This window comes from Mesoplodon bidens (assembly GCF_964165515.1).
Source record: "Mesoplodon bidens genome assembly, chromosome: X".
NCBI classification, from domain to species: Eukaryota; Metazoa; Chordata; class Mammalia; order Artiodactyla; family Ziphiidae; genus Mesoplodon; species Mesoplodon bidens.
In genome coordinates this window covers 40181228-40205115 of record NC_138163.1, presented here as the reverse complement: position 1 = coordinate 40205115, position 23888 = coordinate 40181228, and the positions used below count along the sequence as shown (strand labels likewise).

Here is a 23888-nt window from a genome sequence, read left to right as displayed (position 1 = left end):
CATTCTTTCTTTAAATAAGTTTTCTGATCCTTTCTCTCTCTCTTCTCCTTCTGGGGCTCCAATAATGCATTGATTGCTTCTTTTAATGGTATCTCATAATTCAAGTAGTCTTCTTTCACTTTTTTAAAATTCTTTTTTTTTCTTTTTTCTACTTTGACTATATGATTTCAAATGACCTGTCTTCTAGTTCACCAATTCTTTTTTCTTCTTGGCTGAGTCTGATGTTTAAACTTTCCATCAAATTCTTTAGTTCAGTCATTTAGTCTTCAGCTCTAGCATTTCTGCTTGGTTATTTTTAATAATTTCTATTTCTTTATTGAATTCCTCACTTTGTTTATGCATTTTTTTCTAATTTTATTTACCTGTTTATCTCTGTTTTTGTAGTTCACTGAATTTCTTTAAGAGGATTTTTCTGAATTCTTTGTCAGACAATTCATAGATCGCCATTTCTTTGGAGTCAGTCATTGAAATTTTATTAGTTTCCTTTTATGATGTCATGTTTGGTTAATCATTTATAATAATTGTGGCCTTTCCTTGGTGTCTGTGCATCTGAGGACATGGATGCATCTTCCAGTCTTTACAGATAGGCTTTAGCAGGAAAGCCCTTCACCAGTCAGCTCGTTCAGCAATTCTGGGTGGGCAGTCTGGCAGTGTCCATGAGCATGCTTACTGTTGGAGTCCTTGGGCAGCTTGGTGTTGGGGTGGGTTGAAAGCTCAGGAAAGTAGTACTCAACCTAGTGCTGGGCCCCCCTGGGACCCTGGGTTCAGAGGTTCTCTCCTGAAGCCTAGGTTCATGGGCTTTGATTGGGATCCTAAGAATACAGGATTCACCCAGGGCTGCAAGGGCTGGCTGGTGCTGGGTCATACCAGGAGCCTGGGTTTACTGGAGCCTGCCAGGAGCCCCTGGGGGTGATGAGAGTTGGCTGATGTTAGGGTGAGCCAAGAATGTTGATTCATGGGAGCCCACTTGGGACCTGATGCCCCATGTGGCAGCCTGCACTGGAATAGTCCAGAAACCTGGGGCCACTGGAGCTGCCTGGGGCCAGGGGAGACAGCAGGCACTGGAGTGGGATCAGAGGCCTGGGTTCATGGGAGCCTTCTAGGAGCCTAGAGCTGAGGAAGCTGCTTGGAGCTGTGGTGGCCAACTGTGCTGAGCCACCCGGGACTGTTGGAGCTGACTGGCACCCGGATGTGTTGGGAGCCTGAGCTTGCAGGGGCCCTCTGAGAGCCTGGAGCCAGTGAAGCTGCTTTGAGCCATGGGAGCTGCCTGGGGCTTCTAGAGCTGTCAAGCTCCAGGGTGAACTGGGGAACTGAATTTGTGGGAGCCTGTTGGGAGGTTGGGGCCACAGGAACTGCCTGGGGCCATGGGAGCTGGTAGGTGCCAGGGTGAGACAGGGGCCTGTGTTCCCAGGAGCCTGCAGGGAACCCTACCAGGTAAGCCGCCTGGAGCCGGTGGAGAAGGTAGGTGCTGGGTTGAAACAGGGGCCTGGATTCCTGAGAGCCTGGAGGGAGCTTTCTGTGGAAGCTGCCTGGGGCCTTGGGAGGTGCTTGGGGCCACTGGAGTAGGCAGGAACCAGGGTGAGACTGCCAGGGGCCTGGTGTCATAGGAGCTGCTTCTGGCCACTGGAGCCAACACGTAGGGGAGTAAGATGGGGGACTGAGTTCCTGGGACCCTGCAGGGAGCCCTGCTGTGGTAGTCACCTGGGGCCACTGGAGTAGGCAGGCACCAAGGTGAGCCAGGGTCTGGAGTCACAGGAGCCCACCAGAAGCCTGTGCCAAGGACATCATTTGGGGTTGCTGGAGCCTCCTGAGGCCATTGGAGCCTATGAGGGCCAGGGCGAGGAGGGGCTTAGGTTAGCAGGAGCCCTCAGGGAGCCGCTTAGGCTGTGGGAGTTGGTCTGGTGCTGGGGTGGCCTGTTCTGGGGTCTGCAGTGAAATTGGGCACTCACTTTACTCTCCTTCTCCCATGGTTAAGGAGTCTCTCTCTACACTGGGCTACCTGGGCTTGATGGAGGGGTAGTGGGGGCCTGTGTTCCTGCAGCTTGCAGGGAGCTCTCCTGCTGAGGGTGAATAGAGCCATGTGAAGTGCTTGGGGCTGCTGGAGTATGCAGTTGCCATGGTGGGCAGGTTGTTTGATTCATGTGAGCCTGCTGGGGGTCTGATGTCATGGGAACTGTCTGGGGCCTCTGGAGCCAGCAGGTGCCTGGGTAAAATTAAACGAGCAGGACCCTATGGGGCCTTCCTGGGACAGGACCCTCCTCCATGTCCTCTGCTTAGCTCCTCTCTGAACTACCTAGATAACAGTATCTGATGCACCTTTCCTGAGTTGTTTTACAGATGCTAAAACCCCCACGAAATGGAAGAAGTTGACTACTTGATGAGCATGAGCACATAGCCCCAGGCCTCCTGGAGCCTAAGGACTGATGATGTTAACCCCTGTGACACCACCCTGCTACCTCACCATCAACCAATCAGAGAACTGTGCATGAGCTGTTCACAGACCCTGTGACCCCCCCCCCCCCCCGCTCACCTGGCCTTTAAAAAATGCTTTCCTGAAACACATTGGGGAGTTCAGGCTTTTTGAACAATAGCTGTCCTGAACTCTTTGCTTAACACCCTGCAATAAATGCTGTACTTTCCTTCACCACCACCCGACGTCAGTGGATCAGCTTTATTGAGTGCTGGCAAGCAGACCTAAGTTTGGTTCCATAACAAAACTTCCTATGCCACCATTTTGCTGACGTCATTCCTCCACAGCATTATTTTTTTTTTTTTTTTTTTTTTTTTTTTGCGGTACGCGGGCCTCTCACTGTTGTGGCCTCTCCCGTTGCGGAGCACAGGCTCCGGACGCGCAGGCTCAGCGGCCATGGCTCACGGGCCCAGCCGCCCCGCGGCATGTGGGATCTTCCCAGACCGGGGCACGAACCCGCGTCCCCTGCATCGGCAGGCGGACTCTCAACCACTGCGCCACCAGGGAAGCCCAGCATTATTTTTAATAGTAAAATTTCTACAGTCATGCACTAATAAGTGCCAGTCAGCGTTTGAACCCAGATATTTTGCCATTGAGAGAATGTGCCCTTTTCATTAAATGCTCCCTCCTCTGTTTTCCAGATTTGAAGACATGCCTTGGAAGGTTTCACAACCAGATGAAAGAGGATCTGGGGCATTCCAGAAACAAGAGGCTGAGGTGTCTGTGAGGGATGGTTTTGAATGTTGCATGCCTCTCACCTCCTTCTAATCTTAATTCTACCCCCACCCATTCTAATGAAGCAGCTTTGTTAGTGACTTCCTAATTTCAAATTCAACAGGCTTATCCAGTTTATCAGCATCACCCAAGAATTTTACATCATTAATCCCCTCCCTTGGCTTCCATATCACTACACTCTTTATTTGCTCTTTATTTGATGTTATCTATGGAAATCTTTGAGGTAAGCATTCCTGAGGGCTTAGTTTTCCTTTCCTTTCCTTTCTTTATACTTTCACAGTTATTAACCCCCATCACTTCCTTGAGTAATTCTAATATCCATGTCTCTATCCCAGACTGCTCTCTTAAGCTCTAGCTAGCTCGAAATCTTCCATTATCTAGCAGTCATTCATATCTAGATATTCCACAGACCCCACAAATACAAACAAGTAAAAACAAGACAAAATGAACTCTTCTCCTTTCCCTTCTTTATCTGAAAAGAGTCTTTCCACCTATTGACTTCCTTATTTTGGTCCATAATCATCCTTAAATTTTTTCTTCCTCTTTCAATCTCTCCCTCATATAACAAAAATACCTCTGACATTTAAAATGTTAGTGCCTTCCATTAAAATGTAAGTCTGAGGAGGGCAGGGCATGGCTTTCTCCACTTTATTTCTAGAGACTGACAGATTAATGCTTGGTAAATTCATGTTGATTATCTGCATAAATGAATGTATTCATCCATCTAATCCATTCATCCATCTCTTTAGATAAATGAATAATTTCACTGGCTGAATGGCTGAAGAAATTCATCTGCCCTTCTTTCATTCCCAAAGCAGCCAATTTGTTTCTGTCTCATATTATCTCTTGCCTGGATCATTGGACCAGGCTTCTAATTCACCTCTCCACCCCCGAGTCTACTCTGCAGAGGACACAGGTGTGAGAGGAATATTCCTAATGCACAGCTCTAATTACTTTCTCCCTCCTGTTTAAAAACCTTCAGTATGTCTGTATCCCCATCTAAGTAAACTAAAACTCCTTAGTGTGTGTCCCGGGACATTCACAATTTGTCTATTTACAACATCCATGCTCTCAGCCTCTGCTTCTCAAATCTGACTTCATGTGAGAACTGTCCGGGAAGCTTATAAAAATACTGATGCTTGGGGCTCACCACAAACCAATTAAATTGGAATCTCTGGGTCAGCACTGGCATCTGTATGTGTAAAAGCTCCCCAGGTGATTCTAACACACACCTGGGATTGAGAACTTCTTTAAGCCAACTGCATTAATTTTTGTTTCCTAAATTTGACGCACATATCTAGCTTCTCAGATGTTGGTCATGCTTTTTCTTTGAAAGATACCTTTGGTGTCTGTACTGAACTTTTTTTAAAAGGTATAATTCACACATAATAAAGAGAAGAAATTTAAATGTTTAATTTTATCCATTTTGAAAATTCTAGACATCCATATAACTACCACGCAAAATAAGAACATTTTTATCACCTCAGAAAGTTCTTTTGTGCCCCAGAAATCAATTCTGGATTTCTAACAATAAAGATTAGTTTTGCCTGCTGTTGGACCATATAATTGCAACCACATGGTGTGCACCGTGTTTTGTCTGGTTTCTTTCCCTCAAAAAAAGTGTCTGTTTGGCTTATGCATTATTGTAAGTACAGTAATTGCTTCTTCTTTTATTGCTGGGTAGTATTCCATTGTATGAACATACCACAATTTGTTTATTCATCTCTTGATGAAAGGACATTGGGCTGTTTTGATATATTCATTTGAAGCCCTACAAATCCTTCAAGGCCCAGTTCAATTTTTTTTTTGATAAAGTGATCTTTATTATGATTTTAGCAGCTGTGCAGCCCTAATTTTCTGTAATAGGCTTATTTCACATACCTCTATCATGTTCAGACCCAGTTTTTAATTCAGAAAGTACTGTCACCATATTGTTCAATTTCCACCACTCTGGCCCAGTTCAAATTCTAACTTTATCATGAAACCTTTCCTCATTCCCTGGTTGTTCCAATTTTAAGCGACCTATTTTCACTGAACTCTCATGGCATTTTGTGCTGTCTGAAACAGTGCTTAATATATGAGTCAGATAGAGCTGGGTTTAAAATATGTCTTTATCACAATCTAGTTGATTTTAGGTAACTTAGTGTATTTGTTTTCTATTCCTGCAGTAACAAATTGCCACTAATTTAGTGGCTTAAAACAATACAAAGGTACTGTTTCTCAGTTCTGGGAGACAGAAGTATGACATCAGTGTCACTGGGCTAAGATCAAGGTGTGGGTAGGGCTTTGTTCCTTTCTGCAGGCTGTGGTGAAGGATCTGTTCCTTTGCCTTTCCAGCTTCTAGAGGCTGCCCATATTCCATAGTTTGTGGCCCCCTCCTCCATCTGCAAAACCAACAATGGCAACTTGAGTCCTTCTCACATCATACCACTTTGACCTTCTATTTTGCCTCTCTCTTCCACTTTTAAGGACCCTCTTGATTACATTGGACCCACCCAGATAATCCAGGGTAATCTCCCTATTTTAAGGCAAACTGCTTAGCAACCTTAATTCCATCTGCAACCCTTCATACCTCTTTGCCATGTAACATAACACAATCACAGATGGCAGATTAGGATATGAACATCTTCCAGAGGGAGGCATTATTCTGCCTACCACACTCAGTTAACCTCTGTGTTTCAGTTTCTTCATCTAAAAAATGAGAAGAATGCTACCCACATTATAGGATTGTAGTGAAGATTAAATTAAATGAGTTCATATGTCTAAATTGCCTAGTACAGTTCCTAGAAAAAACTGAGAGTATCATTCATTAAACAAATCTTGAGCTCCTACTTGGTGCTAGGCACTATTGTTCATGCTGGTGAGACAGTAATAAACAAAGCAGACCAAGTATCTACTTCACGTTGTTTACAGTCTCGTTGGAGGAGACAGGTAATAAACAATTAAACAAGCAACTGAAAAGAATTTCATAGGGTGTTAAGTATTGTGGAGAAAAAACAGAGGACAGAGAGAGAGAGTGATGGATGTTATTTTCCATCAGTTGGTTATAGATAGCCTCTCTGGTAAGGTGATGTTTGGGCAAAGTTTTGAAAAAGGTGAGGGAATGAACCACAGAGATATCTGATGGATGGACATTGTCGGCAGAAGAAACAGCAGATACAAAGACCCAGAAGTGGAGCAGGCCATCCCAGTGGGCTGGATTGAAATGAGAAAGGGGGAGAAAGGTAGGAGACAAGTCAAAAAGATATAGTGGAAACAACTAGGATTATTCTATTATTCTATTGCTTTGCAACTCTTTGTGAAGGGCTTGAGGGCATGGACCTTGTCTTATTCAGTGCTGCACGCCTCTCAGTTTAGCACAATGCTCAATGCATAGGAACTGCTGAAGGCAACTTTGTTACCTCAACTGATATTTGTAGTAGTTACTATCTATGTAATATTTAAATGCCACTTGGTGCCCATATGCCTTTATTAACCTAAATTACCTTTAGTCATCCATCACAGAATGAAAATGTTCTCCTATCCTAGTCTATAACCCTTGCCCTCTATTTTGGTGAATCCCTTTGCATGGGGAAAACCACTTTGTCCATTTCGATCTGGCTGGAGATTGTCTGAGACTGATTGACTGAGTACACTTAAACTTCTTGCCAGAGAGTAGCCTTGAGCAATATTAGTTGATTTACTTTTTTACTCAAAGGGGCCCTGGTGAGAAGAGATTACTAATTAGTTTTGCCTGTGTCCTCAGAGTTCCATGCTCCAGACCTTCCATTATCTTGTTCTCTGAGGTGGCCCAGGAAGCCAGGGGCATTTTAGAAGTCTAGACAGACTTGGAAGTGCAGAAAAATTTTAATTTACATTCCCCAACCCACCCCACCCCACCCCACCCCACCCCGCCGCCCCATTAGGGTTTATCTGTAGCTAAGGTTGCTAGCTAAAATACCAGATGCCCAGTTAAATTTGAATTTCATAGAAACAAAGAATAATTTTTAGTGTAAGTATATCCCAAATATTGCATTGAACGTATGGATGAAAAATACTGCCTGCCATATCAGTAAACAAAGGGTGTTATGGCCATCAAGCCAGCAGTCACTGCAGCCACCCACAGCGGTGCACCCTGAGGGGATTCAGAACGGAGAAGAGCAGGAAACTGGCCCTAGATCGCTAAGGTGCCTATCAAAGGAATGATTTCAATGAGTCCAGACTCCTGTAACTTCCCATAAAGAAAATCGCTAAATTCATTAAGTGGAGATGTCTGAACAGTAATCTTTTGTTGTTCTGACTACCTGGTTTTTGTTGCAAAACTCCTGTATATCCCGGCTCCTCCCTTACCTCCCTGGAGCAGTTCCTCAGAGTGATCTGAGAGGCTGTCTTCTGGGCTTAAGTCCTCGGTTTTGTCCACCAAATAAAACGTAATTCTCAACTTTTAGGTTGTGTTTTGTTTTCAGGAGACAAACGTATTTATGCTAAGAACAGTCTACCTGGAATTTTATCTGAAATTATATGTTTATCAGAAGTTCTAATTTAACTGGGTGTTCAGCATTTTTATTTGCTAAATCTGGCAGCCCATTCTGTAACCTAAAGTCCTGAGAAGCCTCCTTAATCCATCTGTCACTACTTTAGTTCTAATCTTGGAAAGAGTTGCCAATATTCGCTATTTCCATTTCTTCTGGTCCCATCCTCTTTTAAACCAAGTCTAATTAGGTTTTTGTTGCCACTGTGAACTGAAATTATTCTTATCAAAATTGCCAATGACCTCCACAGTCTAAAACCAATGGTCATTTCTTAACCTTCATTTCACTTGACCTTCAGCAACATTGATCAGTCGATCACTCCCGCCTCCCTGGAACACTCTATTACCTTGGCTTCCAGAACACCACACTTTTCTGATATTATTTCCCCATGAAAGTTGCTTCTACTTCATTTTTCCTATTGGGTCCTTCCCATCTATCCTGCCTCTCAACATTGAAGGGATGTCATACTTCTCAATGTCTCCATCCTCATATCTTTTATCTCCTCTGTTCTCACTTTCTTGGTGATCTAATCGCATATCGTAGCTTTAAATCTCATTTATCTGTTGGCAGCTCCCAAATTTCTCTCTATCCCAGATCTCTCCAGAAAACTTCAAATCAAATATCCAATGGCCCACTCAAGGCCTCCACTTGGATGTACAATAGGCATCTCAGAGTCAACACATCAAAAACTGAATTCCTGATCTTCCATTCCCACCTCAGCTACCCTTGCTCCTCCCACAGTTTCTCCCATCTCAATTAATAGCAGCTCCATTTTTCTAGTCATTAAGCTTTGAGCCATTTCTTTCACTCACATTTCATATCCATTCCATTTGAAATCATGTTGACTCATCCCTTAAAATACATCCAGAATCTGGCTACTTCTCACTGCTTCTACTGCTACCTCCCTGGTCCACCATCTCTCGGTTGAATTATTATAATAGTCTTTTAACTTGCCTAGTACAATGTAGTCTGTTCTCCACAAAGCTTCCCGAGTGATTTTTTTTTTTTTTTTTTTTTTTTTTTTTTTGCGGTACGTGGGCCTCTCACTGTTGTGGCCTCTCCCGTTGCGGAGCACAGGCTCCGGACGTGCAGGCTCACGGGCCTAGCCTCTCCGCGGCATGTGGGATCTTCCCGGACCGGGGCACGAACCCATGTCCCCTGCATCGGCAGGCAGACTCTCAACCACTGCGCCACCAGGGAAGCCCCCCTGAGTGATCTTTTTAAAACATTAAAGCAGACCATGTCACTTCTCACAACCCTCTAGAAGCTCCTCATCTCACTTAGAGTAAAAGTCAAAGTCTTTATAATGGTCTACAATGCCTTACATACATCTTCCAACTTCCCTACTTCTGTAATTGCATCTCCTCTAGTCCCTTCCTTGCTCATTTTGCCCAGCCACACTGGCCTCTGTGCTGTTCTTTGAATTCCCCAGGAATAGTTTTGCTTTAGAATCTTTGCACTTACTGTTCTCTGTGTTTAGAGCACTGTGATATCTGCCTGGCTCATTCTGTCTTTTAAAATTTTATCCCCTCTTGGCTTTCCCTCTGCCTCTCCCCTGCTCTATTTATATCTCCAGCACTCATCACATTCTAATGACTGATATAGCTTATTCATTTTGTTTTATGCCTATCTTCCCCTGCCTAGAATATAAGCCCCATGAGGGCAAGGATTGTTGTCTATCTTATTAACTGTACTGTGTCTTCAATGCCTAGAACAGTGTCTTATATATAAAGTACTGAATAAATATTTGTTGAATGAATGAAGGTATTAATTCCCTGGGATTTGAATACACTCAGAAATGTATCTGTAGCATTAGTTCAGTCTGACCCCGAAGTGAAGGGGTTTTGTTTGTTTGTTTGTTTGTTTACTTTTTAAACTCAGGAAAGGGACTTTATGGGTTAAGAAACGGTTACAATGGTTTGGAAGAAAGCCCACGTAGAAGATTTGGAGTAATTACAAGGTGTTGAGGGGGTCAGGAGTGATTTGGCGGTAGTATCTATGAACTGATTAGAGAGCTAGTCTCCACAATATATAATACCCAAGTCAGAAATTCCATGATTGTGTGACAAGGGCTTTTGCTGAGACATGTCACTAAAAAAACCTTCAAAGTAGACAGGGAGGGTGTAGAGGATCCCTAATGGAACTTGGTGGGTGTGTGTGTCTGTACGTGTGTGTAGTTGTTGCTTTAGCTCTTGTGGCAAAATAGCTCTATTAAGTCCCTAATGTCCAGAAGAAGCAAATTATTCACTCCTTGGTCTTGGTTAACTTTGGGTTCATACTGAGGCCTCTCCCTATCTCTCCATGACACTAAAGCATGGGGGAGATACAGCAAAGTTCCTAGAGATGCAGGAGCACCTTCTGGGAATACAATGGACAGTTTTCATAAAAAACGATTTTGCCAGCTACTGCCTAAAAATGGTTCTTGATGGAAGTAGCTACACAGATGCATTCTACTTTAATGAGTTTTGATGAGATATTTAAATGGTTGCATTGTAGTCAAGCCTTATTAAAATGGAAGCCTGTTGTTGCAATGTGCGGAACTGGTGCTCTCAGTTGTTTACAGATTTTTTTAATCTATTTATATAAAGCTGATATTTGATGTTTATTTTCTGCCAACAGCAGTATACTGGAGGTAAGGATATGCAAATAGGGATAGCTAGTGATTTCTAAAGAAGGAATCTTGAGAGGCCAACTCTCTGTATGGGTCACAGTGTACCTGTTTTTATCTTCCTAAGGGATGCAACCCAAAACCTCATTACAGTTTGAGGTATTATATGGGAAAGATGTACAGAGTTTTGTCTATCAGCTAGGATTCCAGCAGGAAATGGGACATATACTCAACTTGGATTCTGAATAAAATTTAATGAAAGGTCTATTTACAGAGGTGTAGGCAGGGTTAAGGGAACCAAGAAGCGATGATAAGGTACCCAGTGGCTAACAGCAGTGGGAAGCTCTCACCCTCAGTCCAGGGAGAGCTGGGATCTGCAGAGGGGCTTGAGGAGCACCAGGCAGGAGCTGGTGCAATCCCATGGGGCAGAGAAGGGAGTTTAAGGGAGCTGGGAAGATGGTGCAGAAGGAGAATAACCAATACAATTGTAAATCAATTCTCTGGGAAAGTGGCTTTTCATACCCCAGGCAGCCTTGCAAGGGAAGCATGCGTGAGTTAACACTGTAGTCAGCCTTGAATGATGATCTGGAAGTTCACAAACTCTGTCCTTCCCTACAGTTCTTAACCCAAGAATCTTGAAGTCCAAGCTACTTGGCTGCTGAGTATGGTAGATAGGATGATCTCCTTAGTTAGGTTTCTCAGGAAGCATGTCCATCGTATACTTGTCACCAAAAGCCAGACCATACAAGCCAAGTCTGGCTATTGTGTTTCTTTACTGAGATATAAAACCTTCAGATTCTTATGGATCTCACAACAGCTCTTCTGCCTTCAACAGAAAGTAGCAAAGAATGGTGGAAACAGCATTAAATTCAGATTGGGAAGTCAGTCTCACTTCTGACTGGTTGAATGACCTTAAATCCATTTCCTTTCTCCGTGGCTAGGCTTCCTCATCTGTAAAATAAGGGGGTTGTACTAGTGATTTTAAAGGTCGCTTTGAGCTCTAACACTTTTGGCTTGGAGAAGAGTAATTCCCAGCATCAGTGGTACTTCAGCAGTTTTCCTACAGCCTGGACTACTCTTTACTCTGTAGCAAAAATAACTTAAAAAGGGAGAAGGACACTTATAACCTCTCCTTTCCTTTCCTGAAATCGTCAGTTCAACATTTTGACAAATCAGCATTTATTAAGAAATTTAAAAATTGTACAGATATTCAAGTGTTGGTACTATACAAAAAGATATTAGCAAGCATTCATCTTTATCATGATTTTAAAAGACTGACTACTTATTTTACAGGAATATTGATTTGGGTTGTTTGACAAATATGGGAATGACCCATCCTGTAGGACCAGATATCATGAATTATTTCTTGAAAATGGATTCTACTTGTGCTTTTATAAGTTTATTGTTCTTTTGTAAACTGGATTTATATAATAATCCTTATTGAAAAGTGCACTGTGAAATGAGCATTGACTTTATTTTTTTTACATTATTATTATTTGTTTGTTTGTTTGTTTTTGTGGTACGCGGGCCTCTCACTGTTGTGGCCTCGCCCGTTGCAGAGCACAGGCTCCGGGTGCGCAGGCTCAGCGGCCATGGCTCATCGGCCATGGCTCACGGGCCCAGCCACTCCGCGGCATGTGGGATCTTCTCAGACCGGGGCACGAACCCGTGTCCCCTGCATCGGCAGGCGGACTCTCAACCACTGCACCACCAGGGAAGCCCTACATTATTATTAACTAAATACTTTATTCAGGTTTCCTCAGGGCTTTTTTAAATTGAAGTATAGTTGATTTACTATATTGTGTTAGTTTCAGGTATACAGCAAAGTGATTCAGATATATATTCTTTTTTGGATTCTTTTCCATTATAAGTTATTACAAGATATTGAATATAGTTTCCTGTGCTATATAGTAAGTCCTTGTTGCCTATGTATTTTGCATATAGTAGTTTCTATCTGCTAATCTAACACTCCTAATTTATCTCCCCCACCCAAGCACTGACTTTAAATAGTTGAAAGACTGTCACATAAATAAGGTTTACAGTAACTCCTGTAGGAGCTCCAGAGGATAAAAGTAGGAACAGGAGTGGAAGTGCGAAGAGTCTGGACATTGCCTTACAGACTTATGGTGGCCAGTAAGGATCAGGTATCTCTGGCATAAGTGTCAGTGAGTTTAAATAGTTAACCAATGCATCATACCCCAAGTGCTTTCTGCTAATTTTATGTCACCACTCTCAGATCAAAAGGTGTAGACTGAGAACATGACTCAATTATTTCATAACTAAGAAGTACCTAATCTGATCCTAATTAGTCATTTCTGAACTAGGACTTCACCCTGGCTTTTTAGCCTTGCAAGACAAGTTAAGTCACATAGAAAAGATATTTAAATGGACATCTTGATGACCATACAAAATAAATGATGTCATTAATAATGTAGATCCTTTTTTTTTTCACCAGGCAGTTTTCAAGACTAGGAAGTGTTGGGACTTCCCTGGTGGTGCAGTGGTTAGGAATCCGCCTGCCAGTGCAGCGGACATGGGTTTGATCCCTGGTCGGGGAAGATCCCACATGCCACGGAACAACTAAGCCTGCGTGCCACAACTACTGAGCCTGCACCCTAGAGCCCGCAAGCCACAACTACTGAGCCCACATGCCACAACTACTGAAACCCCTCACTTAGAGCCCATGCTCCACAACAAGAGAAGCCACCGCAACGAGAAGCCTGTATGCTGCAATGAAGAGTAGCCCTGACTCACCACAACTAGAGAAAGCCTGCACGCAGCAATGAAGACCCAACGCAGCCAAAAATAAATAAATAAAACAAATAAATTTATTAAAAAAAAGAATAGGAAGTGTTCTATTTGTTTACACGTATTAAAGTTTAAGGGAAGATCCTGGTGTAGGAAAAGACATTTTTTTTCTGAGCCTTTTCGAAGAAAAACTAGCAAATCTTTTCTAGAGTATTTCTTTTATTTTTTAAAACAGGCTCTTAACTAAAGAGAAACTAAGGGAACTGACATTTATTGAATGCCTACTCTGTAAAAAAAATGCTGTAGTATGTGCTTCTCATTTTATCCTCTTAACAATCCTCGAATATTAATATATTTCTATTTTATTGGTGAAGAAACTCCTGGTTACAGCAAGCACTAATTTGCCTAAGATTACATAGCTGGTAATTGGTATGTGAATCCAGTGTTTCTGATGTCATTTGCCTTGCTCTTGCCATTACTTATTTGAGTTTTCCTGAGACCGTATTCAATTGTGTCATAAAGTATTTTCCCAGGTGGTCTTCCTTATTTTTTTTTATTTTTTATTTTTTTGCGGTATGTGGGCCTCTCATTGTTGTGGCCTCTCCCGTTGCGAAGCACAGGCTCCGGACGCGCAGGCTCAGCAGCCATGGCTCACGGGCCCAGCCGCTCCGCGGCATGTGGTATCTTCCTGGACCGGGGCACGAACCCGTGTCCCCTGCATCGGCAGGCGGACTCTCAACCACTGCGCCACCGGGGAAGCCCGGTCTTCCATTTTAACACTAAGGTGTTTTGATTTTTCACTTCCCAGGTCTTTGGTCCTTTGGATAGATATCAATCTTTAGCAGGGCCAATAGCAGCAAGCTCAAGATTCCATTAGGGAGCTTTTGCTACCCAGGAAACCTGTAGAAAGCAACCAGGAAATCTGGGTTCTGACTCTTGGCGATTGATACTTACAAAGCTACTGCTGAGTTCAAATGACACCAAGAAGGCAGTGCTACTTAGTCCTCTGGAAAACAGGTACAAGTAACATATGTACGGACAAGGGTGTTCAGCACAATGCTGTTTATGATGGCAAAATTTGAAAACAATCTGCATTATGGTACATCAATATGAGAACAAATTCAGTCATTCAAATTGATAAAATAGACCCATATTTATTGACATGGTCATATACTCACAACACACACAAAAAAATTTTTTTTAGCAAGGTATATTCTTTTTTTAAAAAAATTATTTTATTTATTTATTTTTGGCTGCATTAGGTCTTAGTTGCTGCACACTAGTTGTGGCAAGCGGGGGCTACTCTTTGTTGTGGTGCACAGGCTCTAGGCACGCAGGCTCAGTAATTGTGGCTCGCGGGCTCTAGAGCGCAGGCTCAGTAGTGGTGGTGCACAGGCTTAGTTGCTCCGTGGCATGTGGGATCTTCCTGGACCAGGGCTCAAACCTGTGTCCCCTGCATTGGCAGGTGGATTCTTAACCACTGCGCCACCAGGGAAGCCCCATAAAATTTTGTATAATGGAAAATCCTAACATATTATCCAATAAAATGCAGCGTTATATTTAAAAAGATAATATATCCCCAATAGATTTTTATTTCAGAAATGCAAGAGTGGTTTAACATTTTCAAATCAATGGATGTAATTTGCTGTAACAGAATCAAGGAGAAATTCATATTTTATCTCACTAGATGTTTGATAAAATCCATTCAAGATTAAAAAATAAAACATAGAAAACTAGGAAGAGAGGAGAAATTGTTTAGTCTGATAAGGAGTATATATCAAAAGCCTACAGGAAACATGTTTAACAATAAAATATTGAAAGGCTCTCCCCCTAGTACACACCAAGATTGGGGATGAGATACGGATGCACATCTATCATTGTACCAGAGGTCTTAGCCAATGCAACAAGATAGGGAAAAAATGGTGTAAGTATTGGAAAGAAAGAAATAAAGCTGTCATTATTCACAGATGAAATTGTGTATGTAGAAAATCCAAAAGACTCTATTAAAAAGCTATTGCAATTAATAAGTGAATTATTAAGGTCATTGACTACAAGATCAAATATACAACTGTATTTATATGCCAGAAACAATCATAGAAAATGAACATTTAAAATATAGCATTTAAAATACCATAAAAATAGCAAATATCTAGGAGAAATCAAATGAAATCTATGTCAGATCAATGCACAGTAAACTACAAAGATTCACTGAAAGATATTAAAAAGACCTAAATAAATGGAGGTATATACCAGGCACATAGTTTCGAAGACTCACTATTGTAAAGATATCTGTTTTTCCAAATTGATCTATAAATTCTGTAGCAGGCTCAATTAAAACTGCAGCAGGTGTTTTGTGGGAATTGAAATGCTTATTCTAAAGTTTTTATGGAAATGGAAAGGACCAAGAATAATCAAGACAAAGAGAATAAAGATGGAGGACATGTACTGCCAGATAGTAAGACATTATAAAGTTACAAGCGTTAAGAAAGCATGATGTTGGCACAAAATTACATAAATAGAGCAATGGAGCAGAATAGAGAGTTCAGAAACCCATTTGCACATATATGGTTACTCCATGTATGACAAAAGTGGTACTGCAGTGCATCAGGGAAAGATGACCTTCTCAATAAATTGTGTTAGATTCATAGCCTATTTGGTTAGATATAGAAAAAAAGGAAATCTCACCTCCATATATCGCCATATACAAATCAATTCCAGATGGACTGCCAATCTAAATGAGAAAGATAAAACAATAAAGTTTCTAGCAAAAACAGGACAATATCTTACTGACTTTAGGCAAAGATTTCTTAAACAGGACACAAAAATGCTATTAACAAAAGATGATGCTGTAAAATTGGACACTAAATTAAGAACTTGTGTTAATCGAAAGCATCATTAAGAGAATGAAAAAACAAGCTACAGATTGGGAGATGTTTATAACACATATAACCAACAAAATTGGTGTAACCAGAATATCTAAAGATTCTACATATCAACAATGGCAGACAACTCAATAGACAAAAGGGTAAAATACTTGACCAGGCTTCACAAAATGGGATATCCAATAAATTTATGAAAAGCTACTCAGCATCATCAATCATCAGAGAATTGCAAATTGAAAACAGGTTGAGACACAAATAGGCATCCATTTGCACAGCTAAAATGGAAAAGACAGATAATAACAAGTTTTGGTAAGGATGTAAAGCAACTAGGATGCCCATGAACTGCTGGTGGGAGTGTAAACTTACACAACTTTGGAAAACGGCTAACATAGCCTATGACCCAGCAATTGCACTTTTAATTATGTTTAGAGAAATGTGAACATAAAATGCACCAAAGGTATGTACAAGAATACTCTGAAGTAGCACTATTCATAATAACCAAGAATTGGAAACATTCCAAATGTTCATCAAGTATGGAATGAATAAATAATGTTGTACACTCACACAATCGACTTCTATACAATAATAAGGGTGAGTGATTATTGCCACATGCAACCACTTGGATGAATCTTATAATAAAACATGAAGGAAGCTAGATACAAAAACAAGTGCATAGTCTATAATTCCATTTATAAAGAGTTCAGAAACATAAAAGTAGTGAACGGTGGAAGAGGTCAGGATAGTGTTTTACCTTTGGCATGGGTAGTGTGGCTGGGAGGAGGCACAAAGCACTGGGAAACCAGTAATATTTTGTTTCTTTCCCTGGTGATGATTACATGGGGAATGTTCACTTTGTGAAAAATCAGGTAACTGTATACTTACAATTTGTTCATTTGTCTGTAAGTATGTTGCTCTTCAAAATGATATATATATAATAGATAAGGAAAAACAGTCGTTAAAAGAATTTATCAAGTGATTTTGTTTGCTTTTCTAAAAAATATGTTATCTCCATAGAAAAAGTTTCAAATTATTTATGTACCAAATGTTACATTTTGGTGGATGGGATTATTGATGATTTTGATTTTCTGCTTTGCACTTTTATTTATCAGGGGTAGGAGTAATGTAGAAAGAAACACAGGGACATTGGGAAAGTATGGTCCAGACCCTGAGTTTCTATACTATGTCTATACTATGTCTGTACTATGTCTTGAAGTTGAACAGATTTGAATCAGGCTGACAAGAGAGGCAAATGCTAGAGAAATATCTCAGGTTCTCCTTAGTTACAATCATGACACCAGTCAGCAGAAGCGTTTAGGTTTCAAGGTCTGTGCAAGAGGCCATTGTCAAAGTCTCAGTGTAGATCTCTCTCTGCTGGTAAACAGTTCTCTTTCTTGAAGCACTGAGGTAGTTGGCTGAGTTAATATTGACTCTGAAACTTAAAGGAGATTTAGGGAGGCTGACAAGAACAGAACATTTTTCACATTATTTTCATGGCTCTTAGGGATCTTAAACTTGGTAGCTAAGGGGGAGTTGAAAGATATAGATATTTATAACAGAACTTCTGACTGCTAAATCTCTATGTGCATTGAAATCAATTTCCCTCTTCATTTTCTCTTCAAAGGCATAGCTGCCTACTTTGTAGTTGGACCTTAGATATTAAATTTATTGTGATTTAAGGGAGAGGTACATGAGCTTGGTCTTCGATGTTTTTGATTCAATTGGTAAATTTTTCATAGTCATCCAGAAAAGGTCAAAGTTTTGGCCTCATAGTTAAATGTTTTGTCACAAGCCAATTCAATCACACATGAACCAAACAGGTCTAACATGATTTTACTGGCCAAAATCCAGCCAGCCTCTGCTGCACTGTCTCTTATTTCACAAACTTTGAATAATCCTTGTAGTGGTTCCAGAGTGGCTGGGACTCTCTAGTTCCGGGTGCATGTGTGCATAAGAAGTGCAGGTCCTTTGGGCAGTTTTGGTGGTTCCGCTGTTGTTCTAGCCTATTCTTTAATAATCATACGTGGATTAAAAATTCAGGAAATAATTTCCTTGTTAAAAATAAGAAAGCTAAAATTCCATTTAAGCAGGAAGATTATTAGAGAAATTGTTCAGGAAAGTTTCTATGGGTTAGCTCACTAAAATAGGTATAGTACCTTTTTTTTTTGTATTTCCAAAATCAAAATATCAAGGTGGAAAAAGAACTAGTCAAACAACTTTCTTTTTTTTTTTTTCTTGGCCGTGGCATGTGGGATCTTAGTTCCCCAAGCAGGGATCGAACCCGTGCCCCCTGCAGTGGAAGCGCAGAGTCTTAGCCACTGTACCACCAGGGAAGTCCCCAAACAACTTTCCAAGAGTCTTTTTATGTTGCTTACCTAAAAGGAGTTACCTTTTTGGGGTGCTTTCCTTGTTTTGCCCTAATAGGCACTTTATTTCAATCTATTAGTGAATCATCACAACGATCCAGTGAAAAAAGTGCTATATTATTGTCCCCATTTTACAAATGAGGGGACTGAGACATAGGATGCTTAAGAAACTTGTCCAAGGTCATTCAGATAGGAAGTGGCAGAGCTGGGATTCCCATAAAGATTCATACTGCTGTACAGACTAAATTCTTAACCATTCCAATATATTTCCCAAATATATGTGTTATCTATTAGGGCAAATATAACTCTCTTGATTCTTTTTTAAAACAATCCAGTAGGGAAGAGGTTAATATTTTATGTCCTTGTAGATAGACCCTACCCTACCCTCTTGACCACATCTTCCCAAGTCAAGCATTTTCCTCTCTATAGCCATTTCTTTTTTCTTTACCTTAATCTCAAGCTCTGAGTGGAAATCAGAAGTAGTACCTCACTTAAGGACATTGTTGTGAGAGCAGCCAGTCTCAGCTGGGAGAGACTTTGTCTACTACCTTCCACCCTCAGGCACTTTTTTCTTTTTTTTTTTTTTTTTGCGGTAAGCGGGCCTCTCACTGTTGTGGCCTCTCCCGTTGCGGAGCACAGGCTCCGGACGCGCAGGCCCAGCGGCCATGGCTCACGGGCTCAGCCGCTCCGCGGCATGTGGGATCTTCCCGGACCGGGGCACGAACCCGTGTCCCCTGCATTGGCAGGCGGACTCTCAACCACTGCGCCACCAGGGAAGCCCAACCCTCAGGCACTTTTGAAAGTGTCTGGAGACATTTTTGATGATCACAACTTGGAGTGGGGGGAAGTGTTGCTTCTGGCACCTACTGGGTAGAGGTCAGGGATGCGGCTGAACATACTATGAGCACAGGAATCCCTCCCAACAAAAGAGAACCATCTGGCCCAAAATGTCAATAGTGTTGAGATTGAGAAACCCTGACTTGGAGGGATAATCATAAATTGCCTTACAAGGCTTGTTAGTATGAGCTTATCTAGGACAATACCAGTTCTGTAACTAGGCGCTATCTTGTAAATTCCAACAGCTTTAGCGTACTCAGGATGGCTCCTGTGGACAAAAGAATCGTCTCAGAGATTGTTTCCCAAACATTTATAGGATTCTCATACAAGTGGTTAATAATTTATTCAAAGAAACAAGAAACAAACACTTGAAATGTAAGCCATTCCTTTTAAGGGAAGAGGAGGGACAGAGATGCTCTGAAAGAAGTTGATTCATATATTAGATTAGTTCTGACCTCATATTTAGTAACTTGTACTTTGACGTACAGATTAAATTCTGTGTGGCATTTGTAGACGTCTGCAAGACTTACAATGAAGGTATCTGAGGATACATATTCTCTCCCAATATTGTGAAATAAGAAAGTGCACATCTACAGATAAACTAATAGACAACATTAAAATTGGAGACAAAGTCATTCTTACAGCAGCTTCAAGGTCATATACTTTATACAGGTGTGTTGTGTTATTGGGTGGCTGTATTTAGCCTTCTAATGGGCTCTGCAATCACTTATTGATTCATTTTCAGAATATTCCTGGGGTAGTACTAGTTGACGGTAGAAGGGTTTTGGATGGAAATAGAATCAAACATAGTAAAAGTAATGTAAAAAGTAGCAAAAAGGTGAACATTATTGATCATAGGAGGTGATATCTCTGTTTCAACTTACCTTTCACATGGGGAAGTGGAAAGAGTTCCAGCTGTGGTGTCAGATAGACCTGGGCCTCATATGTGGTTCTGCCATTTTCTAGTGGTTGGAATAGAGTTACTTAGACTCTCTAAGCCTCAGTTTTCTTATCGGTAAAACAGCACAGTGAGAACTTCACCTAAGAGCTTTGTGAAGATTAAAAGAGATTATTCATGTAAGGTGAGAAGCGCACTCACTCCCTGCCACATGATACCCCTCATGAAATGTTAGGCTTCTCTCCTATAACGTTCACAGGAATTGACTGAAGTTAATTAAAATCAATACACGAAACATTAGGGAATTACACTTTATATTTATTTAGTGGCTTGTTTGGTCATCTGAAATCACATTAGCTGCCAGTAAGATTTTCACATGGACATTTGTCCTGCAATTTTTATTACATTCTGATGAGATTTGGGATGCAAGTGGAATTCACAGAGAAATGTAACTAAGAGATAGATAACAAAACCACCACTAATTTGACTTCAAGGTTATATTAAAAAGTGATTTTTCCAGGGACTTTCCTGGTGGCACAGTGGTTAAGAATCCGCCTGCCAATGCAGGAGACACGGGTTTGAGCCCTGGTCCGGGAGTATCCCACATGCTGCGGAGCAACTAAGCCCGCGTGCCACAACTACTGAGCCTGGGCTCTAGAGCCCGTGAGCTCAGGGAACTGCCTGTTTGAGGTTAGTAGTCATATTTTTTTTTTTTTTTTTTTTTTTTTTTTTTTGCGGTATGCGGGCCTCTCACTGTTGTGGCCTCTCCCGTTGCGGAGCACAGGCTCCAGACGCGCAGGCCCAGAGGCCATGGCTCACGGGCCCAGCCGCTCCGCGGCACATGGGATCCTCCCAGACCGGGGCACGAACCCGTATCCCCTGCATCGGCAGGCGGACTCTCAACCACTGCGCCACCAGGGAGGCCCAGTAGTCATATTTTTTAATACTCCCAGTTACTGCAAAGTTGGGAGGAAGTAAACACTGTCAAAGTTGCTAGATTCCATTTCCTTCATTTTTTGTTTTAAATTTTACACCAACTTTAAGGGCAGGAAGCAGAAGAATAGAGGTTTAGACTAGAATTCGAAGAGATTCCCAGGCTTAGAGCTACATATACCACTCTCCCATCCCTGGGACATTAGAAAGCAGACAACCATCTGAATTGAGCTCTTTTTTTTTTTACCTTTTTTCTGTTGTTATTTGCATGAACAGTCATACTGGGGCAAGAACATTAAGATAAGGGAGTAATTTGCAGGATTACTCCAACAATGGGCTTAGGGTACCTAGGCATAGTTCATAATACCTACTGATATGTTCCTCAATTACATTGAATTTATTGTCACTTCCATTTCTCTGTCCCCTTTCATTTATTTTTCTTTTGCCTCTGCAGAAAGGATGAGAAGATAGATTAAAAAATAAATACAGAAAGTATAGTTTTTCTCTGATTATAAAAAATATATGTGATAATTGGCAATATAAATTATTATCTCATCACCTGGAGAACCCCCCTCCCTAATATTTTAGCATAATTTCTTCCGGACTTTTTCCAGTCTATTTGAGTACATGTTTACATTTTTGTATGTAATTATTCTACAACAGAAATTTTCTTGGTTGAATTATATAAAATTAACTGAAACATTCACAAAATATTTAGTTATTTGGTGCATTACTAGTTTTTCTCGATTATGCTAAATTTTTGTTCATATCTTTGTTTCCTTAGACTACATTCCTAGCATTAAGAAGTACCAGGTCAAAGGGTATGAACATTTTTCAAATTTTTGATACATGTTGCCAAACTGCCCTCTGAAAATTTATACCAATTTATAGTCTTATCAACTGTGCAAATAAATTTAAATCTAGATTTTCAAGCCACAAGAAATTACACAACTATTATAATAAATTTGATTCTGACGACAGCCAAAGAAATAAAAATGAATACTACTTTGGTCATTCCTTAGCCTCATTTCATGAACTGGGACTGCTGTTTTGCCCTTATCTACTTTGAGATATCTTTAGATAGAATGAGAATGTAGGATGAAGCCTGGATACAAACTAAAATTTGAAGTACTTCTAGAGGCACTTTGTAAAATGCTCAAGTGATTCTATTACTGATAACTCCAAAGGCTCCCTCTTACCTGCAAGGTGGAATCCAGATTCAGGCATCTCTATTCTCAGGCTCAGCAAGCAAAACATATTTATTGAGCCTGCTATGCTCCAAGCCTTCTTCAAGGCACCAGGGATACAGCGATGAACAAGATGAGGTCCCCTCTTCATGAACCTTGCAGTCTGGTAATCCCACTACATTGAGCCACACAAAATTGTTTGCTTTAGTCAGACCTGTATTATGCTGCTTTATGCTCATTCCTGCCTGATTAGTTATCTTTTCCCATAAACCCTAAGCCTGTCAGTCAAGGCTTATCCTAAGTCTCCTGTGACACTCTCTCCAGCTAGTCCAATCATCTAAGCACTTAAGTCTGTACTCACAATTTAGCACTTGATTAGTCATTTTCTTGTTCAACTCTCTAACACCCTCCTGAGAAAGACTGCAAGCTCCTTACCCACAGCTGCCCCAAAGCACCTAGTGTAGTATATGTGCCAAGTTGTCCTTTCTTTACCAGAATGTTGCTTTAATATAGTAGGATGGCACACTGAATAAGGCTTCTCTGTCTTGGACCAACCCTGTCCAAGAAGATTTCATTACTTAGGTCCCAAAGGTCAGTTTAGTTGCAAGGATAAGACAGAGCTCCTAAAGTGAGGGTTAGAGTGGGGCTCCAGCAAAGAGCACAGGTCTGGGAAGCAGGGAACCAGAGTTCATTCCTGGCTCTGCCACTCACATAGGTGTCCTTTGAAAACACAGTATCTTGGGAGAATCCTATGCTCCTTTGTGTTTTCGATTCTTTTGTAAAATGGGGTCAATGATACATTTGCTACCTATTTCATAGTGTTATTGGGAGGATCATACGAGAAGTTAGATGTAAAAAGTTATATGTGCTAAGTGTTATAGTTTTCCTCTTTTTTAATTTATTTTTTGAGATATAATTGACATATAACATTATGTTAGTTTCAGGTGTGCAACATAATGATCCAATATTTGTATATATTGCAAAATGATCACCACAATAGGTCTACCTAACACCTGTCACCTGGCATAGTTACCAACTTTTTCTTGTGGTGAATACTTTTAAGATCTACTCTTAACCACTTTCAAATGTGCAATACACTATTCTTAACTATAGTCACCATGTTGTACATTACATCCCCATAACTTACTCATTTTATAGCTGGACATTTATAACTTTTGACCACCCACTTTGCCCACCATCCTCAACCCCTGCCTCTGGCAACCACCAATTTGTTCTCTGTATCCATGAGCTTATTGTGTTTGTTTGTTTTTGTTTTAGATTCCCCATATAAGTGATATTATGTGGTATTTGTCTTTCTCTGCTTGACTTCTTTCACTTAGCATAATGTCTTTAAGGTCCATCCATATTATTGCAAATGGCAAGATTTCATTCTTTTATATGGCTGAATAATATTCCATATATATATATATATACACATATAATATTCTTTATTCATTCATCCATCGATGGACACTTAGGTTGTTTTCATATCTTGGCTATTGTAAATAGTGCTGCAATGAATACAGGGGTGCATATATCTTCTCGAGTTAATGTTTTTATTTTTTTCAGATCAATACCCAGAAGAATTGCTGGATCATATGGTAGTTCTATTTTTAATTTCTTGAGGAGCCTCCATATTGTTCTCCATGGTGGTTGCATCAACAGTGTACAAGGGCTCCCTTTTCTCCACATCTTTGCCAACACTTGTTGTTTCTT

At 40.9% G+C, this 23888-nt stretch overlaps 1 long non-coding RNA gene across 1 annotated transcript; it reads right to left on the bottom strand.

Moving 5' to 3' along the window:
* Window positions 1–10997: 10997 nt before the first annotated feature.
* LOC308609508 lies at window positions 10998–22217 on the bottom strand. The gene is made up of 4 exons (XR_014014297.1): window positions 22185–22217; window positions 20039–20202; window positions 15758–15803; window positions 10998–11275 (listed from the first exon to the last, which is right to left on the bottom strand). It is a non-coding gene; the product is annotated as an uncharacterized lncRNA (long non-coding RNA).
* Between the last annotated feature and the right edge of the window lie 1671 nt (window positions 22218–23888).